Source organism: Equus quagga, chromosome 13 (genome assembly GCF_021613505.1).
Source record: "Equus quagga isolate Etosha38 chromosome 13, UCLA_HA_Equagga_1.0, whole genome shotgun sequence".
NCBI classification, from domain to species: domain Eukaryota; kingdom Metazoa; phylum Chordata; class Mammalia; order Perissodactyla; family Equidae; genus Equus; species Equus quagga.
The window spans coordinates 7,788,997-7,802,347 of record NC_060279.1 but is presented as its reverse complement, the minus strand read 5'-3'; positions in this window follow the sequence as shown (position 1 = coordinate 7,802,347).

Below are 13,351 nucleotides of genomic sequence, written 5' to 3'. Positions count from 1 at the left end.
CTGTTTTACAATATAATTAAGAGATAAGTCAAAATGGATATGGTTACATCTCCACAATTTTAAAAGGTTAATCTAAAAGTCCTGCACGAGTAACATGAAAGAAAATCTATTTTCGTGTACCACTTGCTGAGTTCACATTTTTTCCTCTCTACCCAAGATAAGGTAAACTGGAAGAAGGCTCTGAGGTGGCTTCAGCAATAGCATCGTGCAGGGTTCCTAATGGGTGAGATGTGGGTTCTTTCAGAAAACACTGCTTGAGTGCTGAGGACACTGTGCCTGAAGTGCTGCACAACACCAAAGAAACGAACAAACGAAACAGCCTCGGCCTTCTCCAGGCAAGGATGTGTTCAATTCCACAGATATTTAAGTTGACTACTATGAGCCAATCACAGTGGTAAAAGCTAAGGATGCAGCGGTAAGCGAGGCAATCTCATGGGACACACACGTCAACGGTTACAGAAATCGTGTAATGAGGGCTGTGATGAGAGCTGTGGAGGGGAGATATAAGATTCCATAATAGCAGATACCTTTGAGACCTCTTCTGATCTGGCAAGTGATCAGAGAAGGCTTTCCTGAGGAAGGGACAAAAAGAGTCTTTAATCTGAGTGCTTCAGTAAACACTGCACACCTGAACTTGTTCCAGTCGTATCAGGATGACCTAGGTGAGAACCAAGAAGGATTCTCACCACCAGGAGGGCTCTTCAGGAACCTGTGGCTGCTTCTTTTCCCTGTGTCTCTATTGTCCATTCTGTTAAGGGCACGATATTGGAAAAGGTCATAAGAAGTGACTTCTATCACAGGCCAGGCTCCAGCCCCTTATTTGATGGCCTAAAAATACAATCTTTGTTTACACTATGTCTCAGACCAAGAAGGAAAGTAATTTACCTATCTCCATCTGTGCCTGCTCCCTTCTTTGAGCCTAAGAAAGCAGTACCAACCAGAGCACTTAAAGATGAAACATACTAGAGGTTTCCTAAAAGTGTATGAATGACTAATGAAGAAATTTGGGGGTTTTTCCAAAGATTTTATTTTTTTCTCCCAAAGCCCCCTGGTACATATTTGTGTATTTTTTAGTCGTGGGTCCTTCTAGCTCTGGCATGTGGGACGCCACCTCAGCATGGCTTGGTGAGCAGTGCTATGTCTGTGCCCAGGATTCGAACTGGCAAAAGTCAGGGCTGCTGAAGCGGAGTGTGAGAACTTAACCACTGGGCCCCAGGGCTGGCCCCCAGAAATTATTTAGATATAACATTGGACTCAGTATTTTAAAATACTTATACTTGAAATTTGTTTCTCTCAAAGTTTGACTATGAAATATAATTTATAGGTATGTTATTTGTATAGTTAATTTAAGCCAATTAGATATTAAAATACTTTGTGTTTTATTAGGATCCTCAGAGTGGTTACCAGTATGATTTAAAATACAAACTGAGTTTAGATAAAGACATTCAATACTGTGGGATTTTTCCTAAAAATATAAACCCAGACCTCTGAATACATAATTTGCAGTTAGTCTTACTTAATTGAAACATAAAGTTTTTGGTAACAATATTCAATTAATTGATTGTTGCTAAGATAGTAATTGCAAAAGGAAGAATAGATAATTAAAAGCTTTTCTGACAGTTTGGGGGACCGAGGATGGGAGAGAGCATGTCACAGGCAGAATAATATTCCCCAAAAATGTCCATGTCCTAATCCCCAGAACTTGTGAAAATAGCAAAGGGGAATTGAGGTTGCTGATCAGCTGACGTTAAAATAGAGAGAGTAGTCTGGATGATCCAGGTGGGCCCAGGGTCATCACAGGAGTCCTTAAAAGTGGAAGTGGGAGGACCATAGAGGCAGTAGCACGAGAAGGAGTATCTCAGCGTTGCTGGCTTTGAAGATGGAGAAGGGGGCCGTGAGCCAAAGAAAGTGCCTTCCAGTCTCTAGAAGCTGGAAAATCAAGGAAAGGGATTCTCCCCGAAGCCTCCAGAAGGAACACAGCCCTGTAGATGCCTTGATTTTAGTCCAGTAAGACCCTGTCAGGCTCTGACCTCCAGAACTAGAAGGTAATAGATTTGTATTGTTTAAGTTACTAAGTTTTTGGTAATTTGCTACAGTAGCAATAGGAAACTAATACAAAGCATAAACATGCGAGGGAGTGTGTGGTTGGGCAGAAGGTTACAGCTCCGGGAGAGAGCAAAAGATAAAACTAGAAACTGAGGTGAAGGTCAGGTTTTGAGAAGTCTCCTGTTCCAAGCATTTAGGTTAAACCTGTCAGCTCACAAGAAGCCAGTGAAGAACCAGGGTCACGACAGCGGGAAAGAACTGATATGAGAGATGTGCTCAGGAGGAACTGAAGCATTTGATGACTGATTGTACATAGGGAATAAAAGACTCAAAATGGCTTCCCCATTGGCTTCTGGATGACTGGGGAGATGGTCAAGAGAAAGAAACAGGGGAGGAGAAAGGGCATCGTTTGTAGAACTGTTGCTTGAGAGGCATTTAGAGGTCGTCATGCTAGTAAAGCCCAGAGCCAGAGCTAAGAGCCAGGCTCCCCACCCTGCATGCCCCTCCCAGGGCTCACACCCTTCTCAAATTCTCTCAGTGGTATCCAATTGGTGTTAGTGGTCCAAGACATGAAATGCTTCATGAGTGGGATATAAAACTGTTTAAAGGGCATCTCTTTGGTGTACAGGGTGTGGCTCATATAATGCTGGAAACTATTTCATACTGGAAGTCTTCTTTGCAAATAGGTTTGTTTTCCACATTTGAGAAGTTAAAAAATGAATAGTCTCCTGTGTCTTGGAGTAATGGAAAGCAGGCATGACATCCTAGGATAACGTTGTACCATTTTATTAGCTGGCATCAACATTTTCTTGAAGGTATTGTTGACCTGAGAAGTAATTCTCGAGCTGACATTGGATTCCTAAGATTGGAATAATCATAACAGTATTTTTAGTTTGTATAGCACTTGTGATTTGCCAAGAATTTTCTCATACATTACTTTGAATTCATGGGATGGACACATACATGCACACACACATAATTGAGGCAAAACTTCAATTGATTAAAAATAAATGAAAAGTTCTATATGACTGAGTGAACCCAGCCATGCCAGCCTCTGGGTGTTGTATTCGATTCCCAGGATTCTCGGTTCAGTGATTTCCTACTCTGTCACTGTTGACCTCTGTAGGCGCACCAGTTTCCCATATGCATGGACTGCAAGGCATTTATATCCACTTTTATGGGATGAAAGCAAAGGGCATAGCATATGTGGCAAGTTGTTTGCCTTTAGGGTCAGTGAGCAATAACATTTTGAAAATTAGAAAGCCAGGAAAGATGAGGGGATAGTGTGAAGTGCCATGGCCTGGGCCGGGTGCATCGGACCCCTACATGAGGAGACTCACGGGGCCTCCTTTTGGGTCCCATCTTTGTTTTTTACAGCTTGGACACTGGGAAAGATTACAAGGGTAAACTATTACAATGTTTTCTTCACAATTTTATTCTAAACTTCAATTCCTTTGCAACAAAAGAAAAAAACCTTGGAAAACAAGCTGTTTTTCTCCTAAATTCTAGCACTCAGCACATCTACCATGAGTATCTCATGTACCCCATTTTATTGATGTTCTCTGTCCTTGGTCCATAACAAATATTTTTCTACCACCAAAGAAAAGGATTTTAAAACGCCATTTAATAAATAAAAAATATTTAAGTGCTCCACCCAAGGTACCTTTTTTAACATTCAGATCCAGAGACTTCAAAGAAACCAGGAGAACAAAGTTCCATTAATCCAACAAAGAAGTTATATGTAAACCTTCTCTAAAACTAAAACACTTGTCTAACCATGAGAGTGCAAGAGAGGTCTTTTCCTAAGAGGAATCTCAAATTATGGCGCCAAAATTTTTTACTGTCCTTAATCCATCTCACAGTGTATCTTTATGCTCATTGTTCTGGTACAAAGAAGGAAAAAGTTTTCCCCAGTGTGTGGAAATTTCATCCAAGCAACAGCTCTAGTGTTTGAAGACTCTATAGAGAAAAGTCTTCAGGAAATATGGTGTGGGTACTTCTGGAGATGGCCAGCCCTGGTGGTCTAGAGTTAAGATTTGGTTGTGGCCCAGGTTTGTTTCCCAGTCAGGGAACCACACCACCCGTCTGTGGGTTGTCATACTGTGGCAGCTGCATGCTGCTGTGATGCTGAAAGTTAGGCCACCGGGATTGCAAATACCAGAGGGTCACCCACAGTGGACAGGTTTCAGCAGAGCTTCCAGACCAAGACAGACTAGGAAGAAAGACCTGGCCACCCACTTCCAGAAACACTGGCCATGAAAACCCTATGAATAGCAGCAGAGCATGGTCTGATATAGGCCAGAAGATGAGAGGATGGCGCAAAAGACCAGACGGGGTTTCTCTCTGCTGTACACAGGCTCACTGGGAGTCAAACGATTTGGTGGCGCTAACAACCACAATTTCTGAAGGTATATGGTAGGAAAGGGAACCCTTGGCTAAATTTAAACCCCTGTAACTTAACAGGAAACCATATACCGTAGAGTTTAAGAACATGGGATTTGGAATCAGGAAGATCTCTGTTTCTCAGTAAGTGAATTTGGTCAAACTGCTCACCTTCAGGTCCTTTGCCTATGACCTCCTTTGCTTCCTTTGCTGTTGCTCACCACACTCCATTTACCACACAGCAGCCACAAGGATCTTCTCTTTAAATATAGAACAGCATTTTTACCCATTGAGATATACTTCACATAACAAAATTCACCATTTAAAAATGTACACTTCAGGGCTGGCCTGGTGGCGCGGTGGTTAAGTTCATGTGCTCTGGTTTGGCAGCCCTGGGGTTCATGCGTTCAGATCCCAGGCACAGACCAGCACCACTTGTCAAGCCATGCTGTGGTGGCATCCCACATAAAACAGAGGAAGACCGACACAGATGTTACTTGGCAACAATCTTCCTCAAGCAAAAAAGAGGAAGATTGCAACAGATGTTAACTCAGGGCCAGTCTTCCTCACACACACACACAAAGTACACTTCAGTAGTTTTTAGTATATCCACAATGCTGTTCAACCATCACCACTACCTAATTCCAGAACATTTCCATCACCCCCCAGAAAAACTCCCTACCTATTAGCAGTTAGTCCTATCTTCCCTTCCCTGTACCCTCTCAAAACCACTACTCTACTTTCTGTCACTATAGATTTGCCTATTCTGGAGACTTCATTGAAAAGGAATCATATAGGGGGCCCGCCCCGTGGCACAGCAGTTAAGTGCACACATTCCACTTCGGCAGCCTGAGGTTCACCAGTTCGGATCCCAGGTGCAGACATGGCACTGCTTGGCAAGCCATGCTGTGGTAGGTGTCCCACATATAAAGTAGAGGAAGATGGGCATGGATGTGAGTTCAGGGCCAGTCTTCCTAAGCAAAAAGAGGGGGATTGGCAGCAGTTAGCTCAGGGCTAATCTTCCTCAAAAAAAAAAAAGGAATCATATAGCATGTGGTCTTTTGTGACTGGCTTTTTTCACTTAGCATAATGTTTTCAAGGTTTATCCATGTTGTAGCATGTAACAGTACTTCATTCCTTTTATTGGCTGAATATTTCATTGTATGGATAAACAAAATGTGGTAAGTCTATTCATCATTGAGAGATAACGTTTGGGTTGTTGACATATCTTGGCTATTATGAATAATGTTGCTATTAACATTCATGTACAAGTTTTTATATGAATGTGTTTTAAATTATCTAGGATATATACCTAGGAGTGGAACTGCTCAGTCATATGATAATTCTATGTTTAATTTTTTGAGGAAAACAATGATCATTTAAAAGTTCAAATCTGTTCATGTCACCCTCTGGTGGCTTCCCAATGCATTGAGAATGAAATATAGACTCTTTGGGTGCCCTAATAAGTTCTTTCATGATCCGGACGCTGCCTATATCTCCAGTCTCATCTTCTACCACTCTCCTCGTTTACCAAGCTCCAGACACACTGGCCTGCTCCCTTATCCTCAAAAATGCCAAACTCTTTGATGCTGAGAAAACTGGATAGCTATAAAACTCCTGAAAGAAAACATAGGGGGAAAGCTTCAAGACATTGGATTTGGCAATGACTTCTTGGATATGACACCAAAAGCAAAGACAACAAAAGCAAATATAGACGAACGGGACAACATCAAACTTCTAGGCATCAAATGAAACAATAAGTAGACTGAAAAGGCAACCTATGAAGTGGGAGAAAATATTTGCAAATCATATGTCTGATAAAGGGTTAATATCCAGAATATGTAAGAACTCCTACAACTCAACAACCCCCCCGCCCCGCCACAAATAAACCAGTTGAAAATGGGCAAAGGACTGCAATAGACATTTCTCTAAAGAAGATATACAAATGGCTAACAACCATGCGAAAAGATGGTCAACATCACTAATCTCTAGAGAAATGCAAATCAAAACTACAGTGAGATATTACCTTATACCAATTAGAATGGCTAACAAAAAACCAAAATAACAAAAGCAACAATCACACCTGCATAGCCCCCAGGGTGGAGGGAGCCTAGCTCCTAAAATGACCGAGGAATCAGCTGCAAATTGACAAGTCAGTCCCCATTTGGACTTGCTGCCTAAGCGGTTTGGGAGGCCTACAGCAAGCAGGGCTCCCACATGTCTCTTGTTGGAAGATTCACCAGCCAGCCCCTGCCCTCGCTGGCAAAGCTGTCTAGTATATGCTTGTTCTGTTATCAGGGGGAGTATGCGCATCTGTGTAGTCTGGGACTTGCGATTAGGCACAGGCCTTGTCCCCCATAAGCTCGCTCCTGTGACACAGCCTCTCCAGACCGTTGCCCTTTTCCAGATTCCAGGCCATCCCGGAACTGCTCCGCATTCACGTGCGCAGTAATAACTCTTCAGCAGGCCTGAGAAGATAGTGCCGGCTCCAACGACCTATACAGCCTCCTGGGTATGGGAGCCCACTCCTCGAAAATCACCCGAGGAGACAGCTGCAAAATTGGCAACAGTCAGTCCCCATTTGGACTTGCTGCCCGATGAGGCCCGGGTCTTCTCCTGCAACCAGGCAGCCCAGATGTCTCTTGTTGGAGGATACTCGGGCCTGCCTGCCCTCCCTGGTAAGGCAGTCCAGATTTTTCCAGCTCTGCGTTCGGCGGCGCATTTGCGTAGATTAGGGCCTGGAATGAGGCAGATGCCTTATACCACCAAGAGCCCTCTCCTGTCCCCAGGCTTCTCCTGACACTTGCCCTGTTCCCGGTCCCCAGCTACCCTGACTTGCGGGGGCATGCGCATGCGCAGTACACCCGCTGTCAGCCGGCCTCTCGCGCCCGGGCCCTTCAGCTCTGTGGACTCCCGCGGGTCCCCAACCACCTGCGAAGCCTCCATGGCGGAGGCAGCCCACCTCCTGAAAATCGTTCTGAGTTGGCAGCTTTAAACTGCACAGTCAGGCCCCAAATGAACTTGCTGTCTGATGGGGACCAGGCTTCTCCAGCAACCAGGGCTCCCAGGTGTCTCGTGTTGGAGGCTAACCCGGCCAGCCCACCGGGGCCCTTCCAGGCACGGCAGCTGAATAAGCTCCGCCTCGCCTTCAGGGGAAATATTTCCCTTTGAGTAGGTAGAGTTCACGTTTAGGCAGACATCTGGTATCGCCAAGAGCCAGCTCCTGTGATCTGGCCTCTCCTGACCCCTGCCTTGTTGCAGGTCCCTGGCTACCTGGACCTGCCGTCCCGCGCATGCGTAGGACACACCCCGTCGCTGGCCTTGGACTGCCTGGGTCCTCCAGGCCCGTGGGACTCGGCCTGGCCCCAACTGCCTGCAGAGCCTCAGGCGTGAAGGGAGCCAACCCGTGGAAAATCGAAAATTGTTCTGAGGCAGCAGCTTTAAACTGGCGACAGTCCCCATTTGCGCTTGCTACCTGATCCATTCTTCTACCTAAACCAGACCTCTCAGGTGTCTCTTGTCAGAGGCTTCACCAGACAGCAGTGTGGCCCTAACCTGGCAAGTGCTTGTCACTTAATAGGACTGCCATGAATGATTCTTCGTGGTCCTGAGAATTTTTCCTATAGTTTTGATACTACCTTGAATCTATAATTATGTAAAGAATAAATCAGAAAGGCCAGGTTGGTCCTTAGGGAAAACTTGACAACATTTTTAAAAAACGATGTTAGGGAAAGATTTATTACTTTAACTTTTTACCCTCTGAAGAAAGTTTGAAATGTGTCTATTTAAAGGTATTTTGATGACATAATTCCATTCCTTCTAAATAACTGCTCATATGCCCCTCGTGACCATAGCTCCTAAGGCAGAGAGCTATGATAATGGATCCCTTGTGATTTGCTATGTTACTGTAACTCAGAGAAGTGTGCCTGTGACTCTGAGCCCAACTTGCCATGCATTGTGTTTTAGGCTTTGAAATGAGTGTGAGCAGAGGATGCAGAATTTTCTTTGCTTAAAAATAAAAGGTTAAAAATGAAAAACAAAAACATTCACAACTCCAATAAACGAAAATAGTATATAGGGAAATGTGTATATTTCATACATGTAAAGGTTTAGATACAGTCTGTGGATATACAGCAATATAAAGTAAAAGGAGACCATTCTTGTCTTTCTACTAACTCTGTGATGTACGGCAGAAGGGCAGGTGGCCCAAATATTTCTGATTAAATGTGCCTTCGTTGCCTGAAGAAACCAGGATCCTCTTCTCACTCTTGCTCACCTCCCAGTCAGAGCCTATAGTAAGTAATGAGCTCTGACTACCCAGGTGTGTCTGGGAGGATGCAAGAAAATCTCCCTTTTGGAAACCCCTTTCTCCCATTTTCTAGTGTAGTCACTGGCAAAAGAGCTTCTCTCTTTAGACTACTTTGAGTGGCTTGGATGTAGTTCTGCTTTCAGGTATGAGGGAGTAAATTGAGACAGACCATTGCTCCCTCTAAGGATAAACAGAAAAGCCAGATAAATACCAAAAACATCGCTATAAAGCATTCGGAGAGTGGTTGAAGCAACAACTGGAGGGCCCAAGATTCCAGAGGAGAAACTGCAAAAAGGTGAGCTGTCATTTTCCAGCTGCTTTTTCCCTGCTTATAGATTCTGGGCACAAGGCAAGATGGGCTTTGCCTGGGCCAAGGGCCATTGTTGGGGGACAATAGAAAAAAAAAAAAACAGTTATGTTTTGGGTCCTCACATGACTGGAGAGACAAAACTGGAATCTTAGAGAGCCAGGATCTCAGGGAGAAGGGAAGAGTGAAGAACTGAGGGACACAGATGGTTTCTCCCTCAAAATTTTGCTCAATTCTGAAGCTGTTGGGGTAGGAGGCTGAGCTGATTAAATCACTGTTTTTCAGAGGCTTTCTGCTGAGCATCTTTGTCTACCCAGTAGAGAGGAGAGTGAATCCTCTTTGGAGAAGGATAACATCACATAGATGTTCTTTCTTACACTCAATATTTTATATTCAATTTTTAACACCCGATTACTTAATACTCAATATTCAATATTGAGTGGATATCAAAAACTGTTAGGTATACTAAGAGAGAAGAGTCATATGACCAAAAACCAAGAAAACAATAGACAATAGAAACAAGCTCACAGGGTAATCCAGGGATTAAATTAGCAGACAAGGACTTTGATTAAAATGTTCAAGAAAATAGATGCAAAGATGGAGAAGTTCACCAGAGAATTAGAATCTACTTTTTTAATGGAAATAGAACCAAAAAATACAATAACTGAAATTAGGAGTAGCCTGGGAAGTCAGGGAGCAGATGTGCATATGGATGCTAACACTGACTCATGCCTCTGTTGCATCTCTGGAGCCCTGTGTCAGTGCCAGAATCCTGAGATCTAGGGCAGACTCAAAGGATTGTGCACACATTTAAAAAAACAAACTTTTAGGGGCTGGCCCTGTGGCTGAGTGGGTAAGTTCGCGCGCTCTACTGCAGGCGGCCCAGTGTTTCGTTGGTTCGAATCCTGGGCGCAGACATGGCACTGCTCATCAAACCACGCTGAGGCAGCGTCCCACCTGCCACAACTAGAAGGACCCACAACGAAGAATATACAACTATGTACCGGGGGGCTTTGGGGAGAAAAAGGAAAAAAATAAAAAATAAATAAATTTTAAAAAAAGTCTTATTTAAAAACAAAAACAAAAACAAACTTTTAAAATGTAACACGTATTTTTCTTCAAGAGTATACTCTTAGTACTATGTTGCAGTAAACAGGTTCCAAAATGTAAGGATGAGCTCTTTTGTCAGGAATAATTCCTCAAGAATTCTCCAAAATAATTCTAGGCACAGGTACACTTTTGCTATCGTGACATTTTAGAAAATAGTTGGAAAACTTGTTATTGCTCTATCTGTAAAGGATTGCGGGGGAAATGTGGCAGAGTGATTGCCAAAAAGCTTTCTGAAAATTATTCCATAGAGATGGTTATCATTGAGCTTGAGGCCAGACAGATTTCCTACAGTTAAGCTCATATGCCATGTTTCAGACCTGGACCTGCCTAACCAAAAGATGCTATGAAGTTTTCTGGTTAAATAGTTCTCTTTTTTTCTGTTAACGTTGGGGAAAGTTGGATACTTAATAACTCAAAACAGCAACAACATAAGCAAAGCCAGAAGGAAAAATGTTTTATTATTAATGATTATAAATAGACATGTGATCTACCACAACATAGGGAAAAATTGGATCTGACATGGCAAGCCATGGATGACTCAGGCAGTTATTTTCCAGTTAACACTTATTTAAAGTGTTTTGCTTGTTTATACTTTATGAGTAAAATACAAAGATAAAGTGCCTCCAACAAATAGATTATGAAATTAAAGTGTAACTCCAGGTATACTGATGAGGTGAAATGACTATGGAATCCCAATGAATATTTATTTAGATATTTAAAGACACTGATATTGGCTAATGAGGTTTAAAGTAATCAAACTCCCTGTTTCCTTTCATTCCTTCATTTTATTTTTGTAAGTCACAAATTTTCATTGCTCATATTCTTTTTTCCCCTTCTGTTGTCTTGAAATGCCAAAAGAAAATTAATGCCAATAGGCCAAACTCTTGCTAGCCAATCTATAATAATAATAAAACAGGACAGAGAAAAGAGGGGCCAAGCTATAAAAAGGGAGAAATTCTATATGGTTTATAAGGTGACCAAAAGAATCTGTAAATATTATTTTACTAAGAGCTGGTGATAGTCTTAGAAGACAAGGAGGAGGCAGAGATTAGTTTCTGTTTTGCTGCCTGGGAAATGAAACCAGTAAAGTGACTTTCTGAAGGTCCTGAAGCCAGCAGAGTGCTTCTAGAACTCTCCCAGCCCTGGGAATGCTGACACATTCTCTTTTGCTCTCACTTCCCTTATTTTCTTTTGTCTTTCCTCTTTTCTTTTCATTCAAAAGCAAACTTTAAAAAATTAGAATCAATTAGTAAATATTTATTGTGTGCTTGCTCTGTGCAAGGTAGCAGGGGGATCAGGAGTGGAAGACATAGTCCTTGATTTGAAAGAGCAGCTAGAATCGCCGCTCTTGCCTGGATCTTTGCAGCCTCTGAGCCATCCTTCTGTTCGCCATTTTGCTAAGCCAGATGTTCCAAACCTTTACCATTTTCTTTAAGCTCCCAACTCCAGCACTGCTCCCTTGACACTTCACATAAGACCTTGCTTGCCTTTTACTGACCATTTTGAGGCTATCTTAGGAGTTTCCTTAACTGCTCTCTTTTCCGTTTGAAAATCCCGCTTTATCTTTATCCTCAGTCACTTCCTTCCCTCTTGCCTCAGAAAGGATTCTCTCTCCATCTTGCCCAGAACTCACCTCTCCTGCTCTCCAGCCCTAATTTGCTACCTCTGCAGGGACATCACCCCATGGTTGTTGCTTTTTTGATTTGCATTTTCAATCTCACTCTCACACTGGCTCCTTCCTCCCCATTCCTAAATATAATTAGGTTGTTTCTGATGGTACCTTGACCCTACTGCTGCTTTGAGCTGCAACTTAGTGTGCCTTTTCCCTTTACAATTAAATTTCTTGAGAGAGGAATCTATACTCTGCAATTCCACTAAAAATTAACTCTTACAATATGGCTTCCACTTCCATAATATTACTGAAACTCTTCTTGAAGGTCATAATGGTCTGTGAGTCAACAATTCTAAAGGTTTTTTCTAGCCTTCATTCCCACCCTCCCCTCCCTTCCAATTTCTCTGAAGTTTCTGATGCTAATAACCATTCCTCCCTCTTCTTTTACACTGCCCTGTCTTCACTGTTCTTCTGTCTACTGCCGTGACCACTTCTCATTGACTGCTCTCCTCATCTCCTCACCCCTGAAAGCAGACATTCCTGTAAGCGCTGCCCTTGTTACACTGTTCCTTGGATTCTTCTTCACAGAGGTGATAGCTGAAGCTGAGGATTCCCATGGTCTGGGAATACTAAAACGCTCTCTCCCAAGGAAAGTGTGTATAAAGAAAAGGGCAGACTTTATCACCTTGCTTTTGTCTTTCCATGGGGTTCACTTAAGTTGGCAAGAGAGGCAGGAGAAGTAGGTCAGGGCTGTCTTAGAATGGCAGCATGCCTCTATCTGGGACCCCGGCTCCTGCCAGGTAGCCCTGTCCTACAACTGTGGCTCCTGCCTTGTTCTATTGACCCTTCTCTTGTCTCTTCATACCTGGCAATAGAAACAGCTTCCTCCTCTTGCCAGTCCTGGGGTCTATCAGCATCTCTACTTGATTCTGTTTGTGGCTTCTATTGTTAAACTCCAACAAGTAATTCACTTTTGATATTATAGCTCATCTGAGGCAATTGTCCTGTTTGCTAAGGTATTCCTATATGTGTGTATATGAATATATATATTCCATTGTTCACTTGAATCTATAATTAACTTCACTCAATTTTCAATAGTTGCTTAGTCTTAGGTTTCTGTGTAGGACAGCAAGCACTGTTTACCACCTTTTACCCCCCAAGTTGAACAGAATACCTGCCACATATCTGATGGATGAATTTATTCACTTTGATGTAGCACCCAAGATTAATATTACCATCTTTGGCAAGAAATTAAAGTTGTATTTGACCTTCAACAGACTAAAGCCTCCTGAATCAAAGGAGATCATCGCAAGACATTAAGCCTGACAGACTCCACCTATGCAATGCTTTAAGAATAAGCTGCCTAATTTCTATTTTAGGGCGAAGCATGTGGCCTATTTCAATAAAATATTTATCTCACCATAATTTAAACTTGTAGCTCTGCAATATTTACTAATGTGACCAGCTTTGCCATTCTCTAACCTTGGAAAAATTACATAATTCATCTCAAAACCTTGGTTTCCAGATAGATAAAATGAGGAAAATGATACTCATTATCAGAGAGTTGTTGTGCATAAATAAGATA